The following is a 22,025-nucleotide window of genomic DNA, read 5'->3' as shown; positions in this document are numbered from 1 at the left end:
AATAAAAATGCATAAAGTGGACCATACTACAATAGGGAAGGGACCAAGATGTGCCATGGTTCATAAATATTTTCCATACCCTTTTCACAAGGCTGGGTATCAAGGATACTGAGCGGAATTTGGTGCTCAAGTACCATGACTGTCTACACAAGTACATACAAGATGAGATGGAGTTCCTAGACATTTACTCACTCGGCACGACGTATCGGTACGCTGTCAAGATTGGGAAGAAGTTTAAACATAAGAAGCAAGACTTTGGATCTGCAAATCCAAAGCAAGGAAAGGGTGCCCCCAAACCACAGAACAGAGGACCAAGAAAAGGTGGGGCTACCCAGGACGACCGCCAAAGCCAGAAGTAAAGAAAAAACCACAAAGACGAAGAAGGACATAGGAAAATGGTGTGAGTTCCATAAGAGCTTCACTCACAACACAAGTGAGTGTAGGGCCAAGCAGTCAATGGTGGCTGACCTGAAGGATTCTGAATCAGACACTAGTTCCGACTTCAAATTAGAACCTGATGAGGGAACTAATAATGGGAAGCAGATCGTTGATGTGGAGCCTAGTGCCATTGTCACCACCACTAAGGTCTAGAAAGATTGAGCCTAAAGATCCAGAGGAGGGGGAATGCCTCTTCCACTCATAGATGTGGTTGAAGGGTTCTCTGTTGTCGACAGTGACATAAAAAAGAACCTCATTTCAGCAGAGGTCAGGAAGCGACTGGGCCTAAAGACTACAACACATCTAGAATAGTACACCATCAGGTGGCTTCACCAACGACAAGATCTTCACATCAGCTAGTAGTGTCACGTTCCTTACAGCATCAAACCCTTCACAGATAACGTATTGTGTGACGTTGCTCCTCTTGAAGTTTGTGATGTATTTTTAGGATAACCATACTTGTGGAAGTGACATGTTGTATATGAGTCTAGACCTCACTCTGTGATTATTAATTTGGCTAATAATTTGTATAGGATATTGGAGGTAGCCCCGCCTACCACCATCTCTTTGATCAGTGCAAATCAATGCAATAAGATCATTTCCCATACCAGGAAATTTGCTTTCCTTGTGATTTCCCCCCACGGAAAGAAGAAGGTTATGGTCACGGCTTCTAGGCAGGGCTCCTCTACATAACAAAAACAGATGGATAAGGTCATGGAAGAGTACAGGGATCTTTTTGCCTCACCCATAGGGGTACCTCTACACTGTCAGGTCAAGCATTCCATCGATCTAACCCAGGGTGCATCACTACCCAATGGATTGATATATCGACACTGTGTTATGGAGAAAAATGAGATAAAGAGTAAAATTCAGGAACTATCACAGAAAGGGCACATCAGGCCAAGCTCATCACCTTGTGGGAGCCCGATTGTATTGGTGTAAAAGAAGTATGGGACCTAGGGCCTCTGTATTGACTATCGGGCACTGAATAAGATCATTGTTCGGAATAGGTACCCAATCCTGTAGATTGATGAACTTCTGGACCTGCTCAAAGGGGCCAAATATTTCAGCAAGATTGACTTGAAGTTAGTTTATCACTAGGTGCCTATCAAACCCTCCAATGTGTGGAAGATTTCCTTCAAATATGAGGAGGGCCTTTTCGAATGGTTTGTCATGCTGTTTGGATTGACGAATGCCCCTGTAACCTTCTTGAGATTGATGGACGACATCTTGCGACACTTCACCACCGCATTCGTGGTGGTGTATTTAGATGACAACTTGATCTTCAACCAGAGTTGGGAAGAGCACCTCCATCGTATTATATGGGTCCTTCAAACCTTGTGACAACACAAGTTGTGTGATAACTTATATAAATGCACCTTTGGTCTGACCAAGGTTCAATATCTAGGATACATCATTGATGAATGAGGTGTACATGTGGACCCATCCAAGATACAAGGATTTGCGATTGGCCAACCCCAACTACTCTAATAGAGCTCCACAACTTTTTGGTTCTTTCTAATTTCTACCGTAGGTTTGTGTTGGGGTTCTCTCATATCACTTGTCCTTTAAGTCAAGTCACCAAGGGTAGAGCGAAATAAAAGTTTCTTTGGTAAAAAAACCAACAAAACGTGTTCTACGATTTGAAGAATCACCTCTCTTCTACACCATTTCGCACATTGCCAGACCTGCAACAACCATTTGAGACTGAGACAGATGCATTCGACTATGCTATTACTGAGGTTCTTACTCAACATGGGCATCGAATGGCTTACCACAGTGAGAAACTTTCACACACAGTCCGAAAGTACCCCACTTATGACAAAGAAATGTATTACATTATGTAGGCTTGTTATCGATGGAAGCATTACATTATAAGGAAATGGCCATCCACATAGACCACCGACCTCTATAGTTTATACAGACACAAGGGAAGTTTCAAAATGATTTCCATCAAAAATGGTCCACCTATTTGCAAAAGTTCCATTTGAACATTAAGTATAAGAAGGGCAGCACCAATAATATCATTGATTTCCTCACCGGACCACTGGTCATGGTGCTAATCACTGTGCTCAACTCCTATGGGCACGAGACATTGGACTGATCGCATCTTTACAAGAGAAATCTAGACTTCGGCATCATATACCAGACGCTCCTGGAAGGGAAGAAAGTTCCAAATTTTCACCTTCAAGATGCACTATTATAACACCTTAGACACATTTTTGTTCCTTCAAGTGAGCGTGCCGATATGATTTCGGAGGTGCACTATAGTTGTGTCATTGGACATTTCAGAGTAGAGAAAACAATGGCGGTATTGCAGAATTATTTTTATTGGGTGAAACTTCATCAGGATATTGGGAAGTACATTAGATCCTGCACTACCTACACCATTTCTAGAGCAACCATCAAGAGGCAAGGCCTATATACTCTTCTACCTACTCCTAGTCGGCCTTGGGAATCTGTCTCCATGGATTACATGTCAGGCCTTCCTTATACTAAGCATGACAAAGATTGCATCTTCATGCTCGTCGACAGATTCTCTAAGATGGACATCATGACGGCCTGCAAGAAGAGCATCTCAATAGAGGCCACTGCTAAGCTCTTATTTGAGCGAGTGTGGGTATACTTGCGATCCCACAGTCCATTATCTATTATCGGGACTATCTAATATCGGGACAACAGATTCCTGAGTGCATTTTGGTCAAGTCTCTTGTCGACACTAGATACAAAACTTACTAAGTCCACGACTTTCCATCCCCAAATTGATGGCCAAACAGAGGTTTTCAACAGGATGATCGTACACATTCTACGCATGTACAACTTGAAAAATCCACCCATGTGGGAAGAAAGTATCCCCCTATGTTCAACACAGCTACAACAAATATCTCCACAGCTCAATAGGCCACAACCCGTTTTAGGTAGGGTTGGGATTTCAACCATTATACCCCATTGATGTGGCCATACCATTTGTAGCCACTCAGGTAGATTCGGATCATATTCCGTCCGAAGTTGAAAGGGCCAATATCTTCATTGAGCACATTCAACACACCCTCCAATAGGTCCATGATATATTGGACAGAACCAATGCTAAGTACAAGCAGTGCCATGATCAAGATCGAGTGTCGCACAAGTTCCAGGTGGGCAATAAAGTTTGGCTACAATTGTAGAAGGAGCGCCTTGCTGGATCCCATCGCAAGCTTCACCCACTATGATATGGGCCATACACCATCACCAAGGACACTAGTGACAATGCCTTCGACCTCAGCATCCCATCGTTCCTTGTTCTGCACCCAATGTTCAATGTAGATCGCCTTCGGCCATACTTTCCACCATTGTTGCACACATGTGACATTACAAAACAACTCACACCAATAGAGCTAAACCCGGACTACATGGAACATGCCAGAACTGATCAGATCATGGACACACAGATCAAGAAAACTCACCAATGGACGATATCGTTACATCGAGTTGTTAAAGTAGGCCAACTCCTTCACCAAGGAAAGTGGTTCATCAGGGACCAGGTTCAACAGAAATTTCCTCACCTCATGGCGGCTCTACACGTAATGGGGACCATTGATTCCTAAGGGGGGAGGAATGATCCAGGTGGATATTGGTGGCCACCCGCTTGTTCCACTAAGAACCCCCGATTCATTTTCATTTGTTTCCTTGTTCATTTTAGTATTTACTATTTTTAGCAGTTTTTCGGGTCCTGAACTTCCAGAGCAATTTTGACCCCCTAAATGGCACTTTTTGGGTTCTACAGCATGCCCATAGTCATAGGCAGGCGCTTATGGTAAAACCTATAATATTTGGTGAGACCTTTCCAACAAGGTATTGTATGTGCCAGACCTAGATAATATGACCAAGTTACGACCCTTGGAAGTTGGTTGTCCAACTAACCCTAACGGGGCCCACAAACTCTTGCTGTTACATCTCCTGGGGTTACGGTTTTGATTGTTTAGTGTTTCCTCATGTTTTCCAATAATAAATAGGCCATTGAGCCTCATTGTAACATAGTTCAAATTCATGTAGCCACCACATCTCTTTTTAAAGATAAGCTACCATCGCCCGAGCTATCTTATTTCCATTCTGTTTATAAGCATAGTTCAGTGTTTTTCTATTAATGAAATGAAGTTTTTTTCTAGTGCATATCTATGTTTATGATTATATCTATAAGTTTTCATGTTCTTGTTTAAGTTCATATCAACAATGAGTTGGATTCAACAGGAAATGATCCGTTGAAGGAGGGCCATAATGTTTCCCACATCATCAACACGAAACAAAGGAATTTGTAAATTCAGTGAGAGTGACTCAAGATTATAGCAGAGAAGGTCAAATGGGGTATAAGAGGCTTGAATTTGCAAATGAAACTTATCTTGAACATATCGGCAACATGACTTTGGAGTTTGGCAGCTTTTGACTCAAAATGGGATCATTGGTCATGATGACAATAGGAAACAATCAAATGAGAGGCAAATGGATTTCCCAAACATAGGAAGGCAAGTGACTGAGTGAAGATATCCCAAAACCAACATGAAATGCAGATGGGTGTCATGGTCAAGCAAGACATGCTTCCTTTCATACAGAATACAAGACACATTTAGTTCCATTCCCCTGGCTCCCCCTCCCCGTATTTCTAGTGAGTACCTCTTTATTTTTAATCAAAAGCTTGAAGAGGATACCATATGCTTGCCATATATGTTCATCCTTCGAATGAATCCATCCTAGTAAGTTTAACAAGCCCTAGGAAGGAGTAACTTGACCTCGTCATGGTGACAAGTCCTGCGTCATTTAGGTTTTATGAGTCCAACAGAGGGGTAACTCGACATCTTTTCCATGTTTATAGAGTTTGAAAACGATATAGAAAAGAAAACGTCAAAGGTCCCTTTTCGTAGATAGTCTCTCAAATCCAAGAAGGTAGAGAATAATATTCAAGAGAACTTCTTAGCCATGTTCGACGAAGGTATTCCTTTTTTGTAGCTAGTCTATCTCAGTCTGGAAAACGGTTAAACTTAAACTAAGTAGACATATTTTTATTTACTTTTACGAGTTTGAAATGACAACTGCTAGTCAATATTTTCATATTTTTTGACTCTGAAAAGAGTTGAAAGAGGAATCCACCTAGAGGAACGAGTGGTATAAAAGCATAGCAACTGGTTCTGGTAATGATGGAACATCTCAAAACACTCAAAGGTCAAGTGGATGGCTAATAAGACCACTCATCGCAGTTGTTCCTCAGGAAAGGGTAAAACAACCAAGTGAATGTGTATGATCGGTCAAAGAGATGGTGATGATGGAATGAGAAAACCAAGGCGCATCCAACAAAAACAAGCTGATAAATATGGAAATCGTGAGAGGTAAAGTGGGAATGGTTTCATTTTTATACAAGCTTGAAATATGGGAAACTATTCTTGAGTATACTTGAAGATGGTTTCTTTTTCACAAGCTTGAAACATGAGAAAAAACTATTCTTGGATTTGGTTTCATTTTTACACAAGCTTGAAACAGAGATAAACTATGCTTGAGATTAGTTTCATTTTTACACAAGCTTGAAATAAAGAAAAATTGTGTTTGAGATTGGTTTCATTTTTACACAATCTTGAAACAAAGATAAACTATACTTGATATAAGTTTTCATGCTCCTAGCATAATGATTCAATTCGAGGTACATGCCCCCCAAGCTTCATTTCATTCACCTAAGTAGACTACTGGTTACTAACAGGTTGATGGAATGAAGGTTCACTTACGAGATCAAGTGAAAGACTCAACTAGGAATTTACGAGATCTAATCAAAGACTCTAATTGGAAATGGATTTGTTTCATTTTTTAACGAGCTTGACACAAGAAAATAACCATGGTCATGACACCTCATTTCATTTTTTAATGAACTTGCCATAAGTAAGGAATGATGCTCATTTTACCTCGTTTTGTTTTTTTTAATGAGCTTGACACAAGTAAACAAACTCTGCTTCGACAACTTGTTTCATTTTTTAATGAGTTTGACATAGGTAAAGGAACTTTGCTTGGACACTTTGTTTCATTTCTTAATGAGCTTGAAAAAAGAAAAGAACCATGCTCATAGGGACCTATTTCATTTTTTAACGAGGTTGACATAGTAAAAGAAATATCCTCATGGGTACCACTTTCATTTTTTAACAAGGTTGAAATAGTAAAAGAACTATCCTCATGTCATGGGGACCTATTTCATTTTTTAATGAGGTTGACATAGTAAAAGAACTATCCTCATGACATCTATTTCATTTTTTAATGGGGTTGACAGAGTAAAAGAAATATCCTCATGACACCTATTTCATTTTTAATGAGGTTGACATAGTAAGAGAACTATTCGCATGACACCTATTTCATTTTTTAATGAGGTTGACATAGTAAAATAACTATCGTCATGACACCTAGATTACAGCCTATAAGAGGTCATAGCTTCCAAGAGGTTCTCATCAAATGGGAGAACAATGCTCTGTAAGGGATACATGTCAGGGTATTTAATGGAAATATCAAATTCCAATACACCCAGTACATGATGCACTATGTCATTAACTCGATCATTAGTAGACTCGGGCATGGAATAGGGGGCCATATAATTAACCTGTGGTGGAGAAGATACCACTTGCGTGTAGGGAAAATTTAGGGAAGATGGTTGATCAAGAGTCAAATTAGGACCAACGAATGAAAGTTGATCAATGGCTACAATTATTCCTTCATGCAAGAAACATATGACACGAAAGAGAGGAGTAACAAGAGCTCCCATGACATAAACATAGTCATGGACGAGGAATAAATTAAAATCCAAAACTCCTTGGACAACCATCACATCGAGAGAGACGATTTTTCCTCCCAAAGTAATAGGAAAATTAGGAAGGATCCCTAATGGTTGACTGGTTCCTCTGTTAAAACCTAACAAATTATGGGTAACGGGTACAAACTGTGGAGAAACTAAAGCTTGCAAAGTAATTGAGTATAGAATACTAACAGATACATGTTCATCTACAATTGTGCTAGGTACGGGTATATGATAATCTTGTACCATGATCTAAAAAGGCACATGAGAAGGAAGATGATATCCTGCGAGTTGACTCCAATAAAAGAAAGTGACTAAACTACTTAGAGGGGGTGCCATCAAGATGGTATAATGTCCCCTTTGTGTTAGAGGAATAGGAGGATCACCCCCATGGATCGTAGAAATAGGCTAATCACCCCCCTGTACTGTGGGAACAAGAGGATTTCCCCCTAATTATTGGGAATCTAAAGAAACAAGGAGAACTTGAGCGGTATTAACTTCACTCTCTATAGGATAGATATGATCAACCGAAAGCGGAATCTGGTTAACCATTTTATCGACCAATGGTTGGTTGGGAACAGACTCATTGGATTCACTTTCAAAGAGAGTGGGGTTTACTAGAGATGAACTCTAATCAATCCCTTGGTTCTAGTGGACGGTCAAGGGAAATATTTCTTTAATCATTTGGAAGACGAGGTTGAGAAGTGGTAAGGTTATCTAACACTTTAGAGGCCTCATCCATATAAGGAAAAAGGTGATTAGGATGATTCCCTTCACATAAACTACCAGGAAATTTAACTTTTCCCCTTTTTCCATGGGTTTTACTGTCACTAGTTGAAGGTTTATCACCATCATCATATCTAGAGGCTGATGATAAAGGTTGAATGGAACCTGTGGACCACATTTCTAAGACCTTGGGAATACTAGGGAAATCTCTAAGAAAGTGGTCACCCTTACATAACATTCAAGGGAATTTCGCGTTCTGGTGTTGATTGGTATATTTTTCAACATCAACTCCATTAGTAGCAATGACTACTTGATTATACTTTTGCTTATTATTCTCCTTCTTAATCTTCCTTTTCTTCTTCTTCTTATCCACCTAGTTGCTATGTTATAGGCTTTCACCATATGAAGAGGAAGAAGAGGAAGAAGACCGAACATGCATAGAAGGTAAAGGGTCAATTTCAAGATCAACCAGAGGATGATACTACTTAGGTGGAAGAGAGCCTAGTTGAGGAGTAGTTTTGACATTCGAAACCATAGGGGTCAAAAATAACCAAACTGGAAAATGAATGGTAAACCCAAGAAGGGACAACGTTTCCATATAGGGAGCACCAACATTTCCAAAATAAGGAAAAGGACTAGGATTCTCGTCTTAGGGGTTTACTTGGTTGGTAGACTTAGTAAATTTTGCCATTAGTCTCAACCTAACATCTACTAAGGATTATTTCCATGGGAAGGATGTTTTTCCGAGGTTAATTAATTGATTTTAGAACTTAACAAAAATAAATAAAAAAGGGGTAACTAGGCATTAAGGTTTACCAAGCAACTATGAAATGCAATATACACCTTCGTGAACCAAGGACTTAACATATGTCAACCAATCTCCCTAAATGTTGTGTTCAGTGTATCATGGTATACAAGGTGATAGAATCAGTTACCTATGGATGGATAGAAACGTATAGGGGACTAATAAAATATATGCGATGATACATGGGAGTGCAATTTGTAGTAGTGTTATCTAATGCATAACCATTCGATGAGAGCATTACCATATACTTCCCATGCGTGGAGCGCCTCCAATATACCTAAAAGTACTGGAGAATGGTCCTATACACTTATGTACGTGGAACGAGATTTCACCCCCGGGATACAACGCTTGTAAATAACAATAGATCCCACATTTCACGATGTCGAAACACGTCTCTAGCCTAGACCTATAATTTTTTTTCATTAATGACAAATGATCCTTAGGTTAATAGAGGTAAATTTTAAGTTGATATTCAATTAAGTTTTAGTTTTAAGGCTCAAAACGATGTCACTTGAGCACCTATGATGCAAATATCATGAGAAAAGGATTCTTTATATTTCGATGAAAGATAATCCAGTAAGGGAAGAGATTCAAACAATTATGCAACAACAAAGAATGTAGCAAGCAACTATTTCCTATCTAGATCTTTCACTTTCATTTTCCAAATACAACCACCAAAAGCGAAATGATTTTAATTTTTCTTTCAATGAATGAGAATTCACTCAATGGATTTTGATCACTAAACAATGTAATCTATGTCCTATGATAAATCTAAAAAAAATGGCTTTTCAATGAAATTTGATCTAATGCACTTCACGAAAAGAAAATTATGAGATGAAAACTAAATGAATGCAAAATCAATTTATTTATGATTGCAAGAGAGCTACTACTGCTCAATCAATAGAAAATCAGTATTTTCCCACTCATACAAGCAACAAACAAAGATTTTAATTGAATCAAAGTATGAAAGACTCAATCAAAATGGAATTTTTACCACTTACAACATGGGATCAACTTTTGCACGCCACAAACAAACTGAAGGCAAACATACAGGATCTAATGCACACAGAGCAGGAGGATGACTTGAGAGATAAGGACACACTAGGATTTTAGAAGAAACCCTAAAAATTCTGAAATTTAATGATCAACACTACTTTTCATAGAAGAAGTTGCGCTCACAGTGTCATCCATGTTACTTTTTATAGAAAAATCTATGTTGGTAGCACTACTTTACACAACAAAACTCGTGCTAGACGAGAAGCTGGACCAACGTGAGTAAAAAGTTTCCACCATGACTGTATGGGGAAAAATAAGCATTGTCAGCGTGATTATGTCATTTAAAAATGGCGTGGGGGAATTGATCAATTGATTAAAATGACAGAAATGAGATACATACACAATAACAAAAAATATTAAGAGATAGAGAGATTTTTTATCCCATGGATATATGCTTTCTACTTCTTAGTATGACTATGGATTGTATTTTAAAATATACCTATAATTTTTTTTTTTAATATGGACAATATGGACTATAAATAAATATTTCGAGTGAGACATGTATTTAAAATATAATAATAGCAAAAAAAATTAACATTGAAAATGTGGGTCATAAACTTGATATTTCAATGCACATGTCAAATAAAATATTTAATGTCAAATTATATATACATTATATAAACCAAATCAAAATAAACAATTTCTTATGGCTAACACATTTTGTTACTGTGTTTTGGTATTGTTTTAATTTTATAGCTTAGATGGATTATGCATATCTCTGCCTTGTGCTCATAGAGATTCATAGTCATTGTTTAACCTTGCCTTGAATGCACATTCCATGATCTTCTATCACTTAAAATGGGAAATATCAATCATCTTGTCTAATGTCTTTAGTATGCATGTGGATTGCAGTCCTCTCACCATCAATGGTGATTTGAAGGTGGAATTAAAGAAACTCATGGAATAGGGTCTTATTTGGTTGTCTTCTCGGGAAGGTGATTCTTCAACTACCTTATATGAGTTCAATTCTTTGGTGGTGTTTCCTTCTTTCTCTACTGGTTTCACCCCTATGGCCTTATAAATCAATATATTTCTCTCCAAACTCCATTAGCTTGATGAAGTTCCTTACAATCTCTCCCTCCTTTCTCTTTTCCTCCTTCCATAACTTTGGTCACTAATCTCTCTTTTCCTTATCACCTCATGTGGCTCTTTCTTCTCGTACATTACCCTGTCCTACCAAATTTTCTTGCTCTAACCTCCTTGAAACTTCATAAAATATTTAGGCTCTTGCACTTCTTCCTTTGGTTTTTACATTCTCTCTTAGTCTTACCTAGTTCATTATTGTATCCTTTACTCTTGTCATGCCTTGTCAATGAGCCAAGGTTAGCTATGGAGCTACCTTTCATAGGGAACAAGAGAACTCACACACACAAGAAATGGATGTCAAATCCACCTAAAGTTATAGAGAAAACACAAACCTCAAGAAATTCAATAGGAAATTAATCAAGCTGAGTGAGAAATTGTGAGAGAGCATCACTACTTCACTAACATGGAGATCTTGTCTAACATTTGGGATTGGGTATTTGACATGGGTCATAGCTACGAAAGTATAGCCAATACATGTATATTATAGATATATATTGGCATCTCAAACTTCTCTATAATGATTGTTTTCAAATGATCACTTATGGAGGACATCCCAATAGCATATTCGACTCCCGTAGGATGTAGTAGGTAAAAAAGGGATTGATTAATTTAATTGTTTAAATGTTATCCAGGTAAGAAAGAAACATGTAAAATTAACATTGAAAAATTAAATTAAAAAAGGTTATAAAAGAAATACCCATGGTATTATGATGATATAAAAAAAAGAAATGGAGCTTTCTTTTGGTCATGCATTGGTTATTTCTCTCAAGTCAATTTTGGAGAGATCTTAGATATTTTAAGCAAAACCTTTCAAACCCTCACAGGGATTAGTTGTGGTGGTTAAACATATCCAACCTGGCTAAACAAGATTGGTTTTAGTGGTAAGACACATCCACCGTAGCTAGTAAAAAGAGAGGAATAATCCATATTCTTTGCAGGTGCTCATATTGAAGTAGAAGACACATTTTTCCAAAGATCATGGGAAATGGAAGGAAAATTGATTCATCTAGTTATAACAATTATTATTGTCGTTGAATTTGAATTCACAGTTGAAGCTAAAATTATTTTGATGAAGCTAAATATATTTTCTGGGGGTTGAGTTCTGTATGCAATCAAAGTTTCCTTAAAGAGGATGATTTTATTATTGTGGAGGTTGAGTTTATTAAGGAATATGCAATTCATTGAGGAGACTAAAATTATATTTGAAGGTTGAGTTTATTAAGGAGATGATGTTCCTTGAAGAGATTGTGTTATTTGGATGGGACACATTCTTCTTCAACAAATTTCTTTAGCCAATTAGTGCCATTTTTCATAGAAACTCAATTTGGCATATTTAAATGGCCATATAGCATGTAATTTCATGTTGAAGGTTAATAAAAATTGGCTTGAGTTATTATAGCTAATTTGGGAAATTTGTTTGAGCAAGGGTTTCATCTTTAAATACATGAAAAATGTTTGAATAAATGCATCTACAAAAAAAAAACTTCTTGTTTTCATACAAAGTGTTCAAATAAATATTTACATGCAAAGTATTTGTCAAAATTCTAAAAGAGAAATTTAAAAGTTTTTGAAAGTTGAGTTAGCATAATTTGTCAAGGGAAATTACATTCTATTGAGTAGGGTCTTATTGTATAAGAATGATTCTAAATAATATATTTTAATAGTGTTTGAATACATACAACCAACATAGAAATATCTAGAATGTATAATAAGCCTTGTTGATGCTCATCTGGCAATCTTACCTAATATCGGTTTCTCAGCTCATAGTAGCAAAGTGTTGAGAATTCAATAGGGTAGTAAGTATGTTAATTCTCTTAACTTTGATAACAGTTTTTGTTACCTTCTTACTTACTATCTTTGTTCCTTATTATTACAATGTGAGATACATCAAACAACTACCAAAACAATAAGAATAGTGACATGGTGGCTGCAAGTGAGAGCCAAAACCCCTCCTCATGAGGGGAAAACCATAAAATATCTTCTCTTAATATAGATTCCTCAATTGAAGAATACCATGACCTAGTGACTCAGGTAAATACCCTCCAAGATCAATATCAATTTAGCCTCCTGCTACAATGACTTCGACCTCCCACTATAGATCTGAAATTTTGTCTCCCGACAACTGTCGCAATTGTTGTTTCTCCTCTTAGAGACTTTGATCTTACTTGAATAACCTTCTCTTCCCTTCACTTGCCTTTCCTTGAGACTTAGGGCTAGTGAGATGCCACAAGTGGCCTTTTTTTTCCTTTCCTTCCTTCTTTGCTTCAAGATCGAAGTAGAGATAGTCCTAGCATAGAAACCCTAGCTTCAATTTTCATAAGGGAGATAGAACTAGCCCAAGCTCTTTGGCTTCTTCAAATTCCTATTCTTCGTACCCTCTTCTTAGACTTCTTCTCTTCGTCTTATTCACATAGAATGAGATGAGTGAGTGTGTCTAATGGAGGATGAGTTCCTCTCCATATAGAGGCTCTTCCAAGGGTAGACATGGCTCTTCATGTAGGCTCACTTGACAACTCCTTAGGCTGACTTGATCTTGGAGGTATTTCGACACATTAAAGACAAAATAATTTTTCCTTTAAAAGATAGAATGTGCCCATAGGGTCTTTAATATATTAAAATGACTCTTTAACATAGGACAAAGCTTAGAAGCACTCAATTGGTGCTTGAACTATAAAATAAAAGAACTTGAGCATGAAAACCATGCTCCAATAATAATTTCTTTTCCTTTTATTATTTATAAGAATAACGTTCATACTTATGAAGAGTAAACCTAGTAACACATTCTTCAACACTCCCTCTTAAATAGGGAGGTATTCATAAGAGGTACATGGTCATTCTCAATTTGAATAGATCTCAAAAAAAAGATTCAGATTGGTAAGCCATCTGTTTAGCATCATATCAAGCAGCATTTTTAAATAGAAAGGCCTTGACTAAAAAATCTATCCACGTGGTCAAACCACAATGTTGGCGAGACCAATGATTCATAGACACCATAATCATTGTCTCTCAAGGTACATATTCCACCCAGGTGTTTACAGAGTATGACTTTACTTTGGAATATTCTTATCTTGGAGATATAGTCATTAAATAATATCAGTCCATGAATTCTCTTATCTTGAATACCCTAACACATTCTCAAAGAGTATCTAATTCCAGATGGTTACCCAATCCTCCATTCTTTCTTCCCAAGTGAAGACAAGAATGTAGTGTATATCTCTCCCTCTCAATTAGGGAGGATACATCGACCAAACCAAGCTTTTCCCCTAAATATAAAATATTCTTGTTTGGAAGTGACTTTGTCAATATGTAAGCTACCTACTCATCAATGGAGATGTATTGTAGCTCCAACACACCATTTTGTACTAGCTCTCGGATATAGTAATACTTGTTGTTTATATGCTTTGTCTTTCCATGAAGCATTGGATCTTCAAACAAACGTATACAACTAGTGTTATCACAACGTATCACTATAGTGTTCATCGATCATTCAAACAGATAGGGTAGCAACTTCCTCAACCATACTGCTTCTCTTATTACTTCATGGGCTACAACATATTAAGCTTCAGCACTACTCAAAGAAACTGAGTCATGCTTTTTTCTCATCCATTAGACCATGGAGGATCCCAAACTAAAACATCCTCCTATAGTGCTCCTTCCATCTTTCTCATTTCCTCCCCAATCAGAATATTTATATCCAATTAATTGGACATCATTCCTTCTATCATACTTTAGACAGTAGTGGATGGTTCCTTGTAGATATTTAAGAATATGTTTTTCTACTACCCAATGATCATGCTTTGGCTCCACTTGGAATTGACTAAGAATATTTACTACAAAGCATATGTCTGAATGAGTATTCACCAATTACATCAATGAGCCAATGAGTTGCCTATACTTGGAATGATCCACAGAGCTAGATTCACAACTCCTTAGTCTTTTCAATTGTTTATCATTGGATTGGTCATAGGTTTGCAGTCCATCATGCCAGACCTTTTCAGTATCTCGATCACATACTTCCTTGACCCAAATAATGTTCATTAGGTCCTTTCCAGACTTCTAGTCCCAAATAGTAATGCATCAGCCCAAGGTCCTTCATGTCAAATTCTACTGCTAGTTACTTCTTACATTATTCAATTTGACCTTCTACACCTGTCAAGAGAAGATCATCTACATATGGAAGAATGATTACAGGTTCACCATCTAAAACCTTAATATGAAGGTTGGAATCAACAAAGTTTTTTGTGAAGCCTATCCTTTGAAGGTATGCATCCATTCTAGCATACCATACCCTTGGTGCTTGTTTGAGGCCATATAGTGCTTTCTTCAGTCTGAAAACATATGCCTTTCTATCTTTGAATTTGAATCCCAAGGGTTTCTCTATGTAGACTTATTCATCTATTGTGCCATTCAGAAACACAGTCTTGACATCCATTTGGTGGATGTTCCATCCCATCAATGCTGACAAAGAGACTAATAATCAAATCATTGTATATCTTGTTGTTGGAGAAAATATCTCTTCATAGTTGGCGCCTCTAATTTGAGAGAAGTCTCTAGCCACAAATATTTCTTTATACTTATCTATACTTCCATCAGCTACATGTTTGATCTTAGAGATCGATTTGGAAGTAACCACAGATTTGTCTTTGGGTCTAGGCATAGTCTCCTAGACTCCATTCTTCATTATAGATTGATACTCTTCATTCATGGCATCCTTCCATTCCTGATTATTTACAGCCTCTTCAAAAGAGGATGGTTCTACTTATAACATTTTTTTCATGTATGCATCATATCTAGAATATCTCTTGGGCTTATCACTTTATCTAAATGAGCCTTTCATTGCTCCATGACCTTTTGCATCAGTTAGTGTAGATTTCAACCAATTTGGTTTTTTCCTTGTTTCAGGGATCACAGGCTGAACAGGCTCACAGGGATATTTTTCTTCATGGTGTGTTTTTTTTTTTCCTTGGTCAACTTTCTCCTCAAATATCGAGAGTTCTTCATCATCAAAGTCTATGGAAAGTTCCGTTATTTCTTGAATGTTATGCTTTCATTAAATATGACATCACCATTGTCTTTGATGCGATGTTGATCTCTCATGAAGATCCTATAATCTTTTGATGTGTTTTTATACCCAACAAATGTTCCCTTCATGCCAAAAGGATCCAACTTGTTTCTTTTTTCCTTTGATATATGGATATATACAAGACACCCAAAGGTTTGGAGATGATCTACAATTGACTACTTTCCAGTGAACACTTCTTTCGGAGTTTTGTTGTCTAGATAATTTTGGAGACTTTGATTCTAAATGTAGACAAATGTCTTTGTGGCTTCTCCCAATAGAAAGTTAGGTAGATATTTATCTTGTAACATTTCTTTTACACTTTCCTCAATGGATCTATTCTTTCTTTCTACAACTCCATTTTGTTTGGCATTATATGGGACTATCAAGTCCCTCTTAATCCTAGATTTGTTATAGAATTCTATAATCTCTTTGGATGCATATCCTCCTCCATTATCAGATCTTAGTATCTTGATTCTTCTTTCTGTAAGGTTCTCCACTTCAGCTTTGAATTCTTGAAATTTTGTAAATACTTCATCCCTGGTTTTCATTAAGTAAACTTGGGTATTTCTTGAATGACAATCTATAAATGTGACATAATATAGATGACCACATACATTAAAGTGAATGAGATCCAAGATTTATTTTGTCCGTGAAGCACTGCTTCCAAATGGCCTCTTGGTATTCTTACCCAATGCACATCCCTTATAGAAACATTCATGATCCTCCTTCAGATTAGGAATTCCATCTACTATGGAACTTAGGGCTGGAATGATTTTCAAATGTAGATGATCAAATATTCGATGTAAAAGTTCACATGGGATAATTTCAATGTGAAATAGGGATTGGGCCATAGGAGATATCATTCTATAGAGTCCTGCTTCTCGAATGTCTATAAATTTGGCTTGATTTATACTTGAGTCTTTTCCCCAAAAAAAGACCTTTCCATCAATAAAGGCTATTCTATCACCCTTATCTTCTAGAATTGAAATAGAAAGTAAATTCTTGTGCAAACCTGGAACAAAGATAATGTTGTTCAGGTGGATGTTGCTTATGTATTCTAGCTTTATGGAGGTTGATCTAATACTTTTCATGGGATAGCTCTTGTCTGAATAAGCAGAATTTTCTTTCAATATGGTATTCAATCTATTGGAATGTCCAGTCATGTACCTTGATGAACCACTGTCAATTATCCAAATGTCTTCATCTTGGAATGTGCCAGAGAGAGTTGAGAAGAGACCTTCATCCCTTTCTTTGATTGATACCTTCTTTGTAAAGAATAATAAATTCCATGCTTCCTTAATACCTTTCTTGAAACGACTTGTAATATTCTTGATGAAATTCTTCACTATAGAGGAGATCTTCATGACGCTCTTAGATAAACTTAGCTCGGATACGATGTTCAGAATTCAATAGGGCAGTATGTATGTTAATTATATTAACTTGATAACCTTTTGTGTTACCTTTTTCCTTATTAGCTTTGTTCCTTATTATTACAGTGTGAGATACATCAAACAACTACCAAAACAATAAGAATCATGACACAATATATAGGCTACAAGCCAGGGCCAAAACCTCTCCTCTTGATGGGAAAATCCTTAAATATAATATGTTTTTATAGATTCTTCAATTGACGAATGCCATGACCTAGTGACTCAGAAAAATAACCTCCAAGATAAAGATCAATTCGTCTTCCTGTTGCAATGACTTTGACCTCTCACTATATATCTAAAATTTTGCCTCTCGGCAACTGCTGCTTCTCCTCTTAGAGACTTTGATCTCCCTTGAATAGCCTTCTCTTCCATTTCCTTGCACTTCCTTGAGACTTAGGTCTAGTGATATGCCCCAAATGACCTTCGATTTCCTTTCCTTCTTTCTTTCCTTCAAGATCGAACTAGAGATAGTCCCAACGCAGGAACCCTAACTTCTATTTTCACAAGAGAGATAGAACTAGCCCAAGCACTTCAACTTCTTCGACTTCCTTTTCTTCGTACCCTCTTTTTCAAATTCCTCTTTTCCTCTTCTTCGCATAGAATATGATGAGTGAGTGTGTCTAATGTAGGATGAGTTCCTCTCTATATATAGGCTCTTCCAAGGGTAAATGTGGCTCTTCATGTAGGCCAACTTGACACCTCCTTAGGCTGACTTGATCTTGGATGTATTTTGACACTTTAAAGAGAAACTAAATTTTTCTTTACAAGATACAATGTGCCCATAGGGTATTCAATAAATGAAAATGACTCTTTAACCTAGGGAAAATCCTAGAAGCACTCAATGGGTTCTTGATCTATAAAATAAAAGAACTTGAGCATGAAACCCATGCTCCAATAATAATTTCTTTTCATTTTATTTTTTACAAGAATACATTTTATACTTATGAAGAATGAACCTAGCTACACATTGTTCAACACAAAGAACCTATTGTAGTCAAGAAAATAGACTGATAACTCCAAATGATCGTCTTATTTAAGTATCTTGTTTTGAATATGCTTTTCATTTTTTTAGTTTCACAATTAAACTATGGTCTTCCAAGCCTTGACTCTATAATTATTTTTCTCGATAAACTAATAAACATTAAAAAGTTTTTTAAATAAATGGTTTTTAAACTATAATTTTGCATCAGGTATGTTTCCCTAGTGGAAAAATAGTGTCAACTCTTCTTTGTCTTGTAAAACTTTCCGTTTAAATTATAAATTTTTTACTCACAAAAAAAGTTTATATATATATATATATTATATATATATATATATATATATATATATATATATATATATAGATATATATATATATATATATATATATATATATTGGTGCATTGTTTAAGATGGAGATGTGTTATTCCTTCAATGCTCAACATGGAGCTGGCATATGACATATATATTTAAAACCACCAAAAACCATGTTATCGAAAAATATATCAAATGTAAAAAATGATGAAATCTCTGGAAGTGCAAACCTTCATGTTTTACTATGTACGAAAGGTTGCATAGAAAATGATTCCCTTTAGGCATTAATAGATCTGGGGTTAACATATATCTATGTTGGTTTCATATAACAAATTTACAATGTATCATTAAACTTCTTTCTTTATTTACTTGGAAGCATATCTTTGTTATCATTGATTAAAAAAATTGTTTTAAAAAGATATTTAAATAATTAATTAAAATATTTAAAAATGGAATCATTGTCTCTATATTTTGTTAAAAAAATATATGTTAAAGTGCATATTATATTCATACATTTATTTAATTTAAATTGATATAATATTAACTTTGATTAAACCTATCAATAGTAATTCCAATTAAATAAAATTCAAAATGAATAATATATGTAGATGCTCACTACATATGCTCAACCCCAATATACATAATTTTAAACACCAAATTATAGTCTTGTGCATCAAATCATTGCCTACATTAAATCTGGAATTACATTTCATATTAAAATATTATAAATCCAAATTATGCACTCGAATGTGCCAATATGAGAACCACGACATTACACGTGCACACCCACCAAAGAAAAAAAACCCACCCAGATGCATGGATTACACTTGCTTGCCCACCAAAGCTAAGGAAATCGATAAGTGGAATCTGTCATTGGATATTCTGTCAGGGAAACTCCAAGTGTGCACTCTATGGTGAAGAAATGTTTAGCTAATGAAGGGGCCTTTTACATAGTAGTAATTGTTGGGGTTTTCAAACCTTCATAAACAAAGGCATACAAGAACATGTGTACATGAATGTTGCGATGGGAAAAAATTGACTAGTCAACTACCTCTAACCCTCTCTCACTCAATGAAAAGGAATAGATATGTTTCAAGCATCTGCCCCTTGAAATAAATCTTGTTTTACCGTTATGTTGCAAGCTTTTCATTTCATACCTACGTTCATTCATTCTGCTTGTTTTCCCTCGAAATGCAATGGGTAAGTGCCTAACAAGTGGGTGCATATTGCTTCTTTTTCCTAAAATGGTGAGGCCATCTAGGAAGAGAGTGACAGAAGGAATTGAAGATTCCCCTCTTGTGAAAAAAAATTTGTGCACTATCTACTTACAAGCCAAATACCCATCTTAATTTTTTTGACAAGATCATTTTCTTGCATAGATTTTGTAGTGACTCTTTAATTCCCATTTCTTAGAGATTTTATTTTCCCTTCAAGAATTCTCGAGGTTGTTGCAAGATATGGAGCTAGCACTAGCGTGAATACCATTTGTTGTTAGGGTAATAGCTCAAGTTGAGGGAAGATCTAGTCCTGCATTTTGTCCCCACCCTAGTTCCAACCCTCCTCCGATTGCTCTATCCATCATTTGGTTGTACGTTAACCTGTCTTACTCTCTCAGGATGACATGAACATGAATTTAGGAATGCTAGAGCATGCCCTATTGTGCACAACGAGGAGGTCATGCCAAAGAGTACGTGCCTTAAGGTAAGTGCCAAGAGGGAGTCATTTACTAGAGCTTATAGCCTATTGTCACTATATATAAGATGTGGTGCTCAATGCCAACCGGTGTAGATATTTACAATCATTTTCCGGTGAGATCTGGAATTTTCTCATGTGATGCATGATAGTGTAGAAAATAGATGAGAGCTAAAGTACAAGCGCCTTCCCTGCATGCATAACTTTATGGAATGTGTCATGATATGATGGTTTGGGTTAATCCCAATTAATGAAATTGCCGACTTTTGAGAATGAGAAAGATGACTTGATGTTGTTCAAGCCATCCAAAGAAAAAGAAAAACTTCAAATTAGCTACCATAAGCTCAACGAGGAGGAACAACCTATATTCTTAGAGGTGCATGTTTTCTCATAGGACAAAAGAGGGATACTGAAATAAGAAAGGTGGTAAATGGGTTTTAAACTTTAGAGGATAGATGCCTTTTGAAAGTAGGTTGTGAAAATAATATAGAAACGCACGATCACCTTAGGGATTTCAAAATATTTGTTGTTGATACTTCATTGCCTCATCGCCTTTTGCATTCTAACCATATTAAATATATATTGGAGTAATTACATAGATATATTGGAGAAATTATATGTGAGTGCTCAATCATGAATCTTATAGACTATTTTATAAGAATGAACTTTCAATTTTCTAATTTTTTTTATTTGTTTCAAAATTGAAAATTAATAACCATCAATTCTCAAGAAATTGGTATTGATGTTTAATACTGTAATTTTTCTTTTATGATTTTCCAAAAATGAAATTTAATAACCATCCTTTTGTAAGAATGACCAAGGGAAAAATGTATGAAATCAAGTGAAAACAATTGTGCGGGGGCATTAAGATGGTATTGCGTGAAGATAAGGGTACTCAGTGAAATCGTTGAAATAAATGTGTGGATGTTTCCATATGATTTGCAGGTTGTAAATTGGTAATTTTGTACTTGTAGGTTAGTATACTCGTAACTGCATTCGTGTTCAATTAATAAAATTTCTTTCAAGTTCGGATGTTGGAACTTAAATATAGTAGTTTTCATTTTTGTTGGAAATAAAAAAATGGTGTTCCTTTATCTACCTCACATGTTGTTATAGATAATTTGGATCCCAACTAATTGAAAGCTTATATTCCAGTGAAATATTAAAAGTGTCAAGCTTGTTAATATTCCAATCTTGTTAATAGAAAAATAGAAAAACATTCATAGAAATATTCAAAACATTGCAACATACATGGGATTGACTCATTTATGAGCATTAAACACTAAACTTACCTCACTTGTAGCGACTCTCATTGATTGTTGCATGTATTTTCTTGAGGATGTAGGATAATTATTACATGTCTTTTATGTGGGATGAGTTCATGTGGTAGGAAAAACATGGCCTATATTTTCCTTAGGATGAGTTTTTGTGGTTGGAAGAGCAGTACCGAATAACCTCTTTGTTGGTGCTGGAGTGTTGGTCGTGGAATTAAGTAGCGGAGTGAAGAATAGATGTGTTGGCCCTGAAACGAAATAATGTCACGTGGTGAGAAGTTGCTATAAAAAATATGGCAAGTGGTTGGAAGTTATGGCAGGTCGTATGAGCATCAAATTTTGGATAGCGGTACTAGACTTTGTA

The sequence above is a fragment of the Pinus tabuliformis genome, chromosome Q (assembly GCF_031772625.1).
Source record: "Pinus tabuliformis cultivar Carrire ecotype Pingquan chromosome Q, CPIR1, whole genome shotgun sequence".
Classification (NCBI taxonomy): Eukaryota; Viridiplantae; Streptophyta; class Pinopsida; order Pinales; family Pinaceae; genus Pinus; species Pinus tabuliformis.
Note: the sequence above shows the minus strand (reverse complement) of the source record.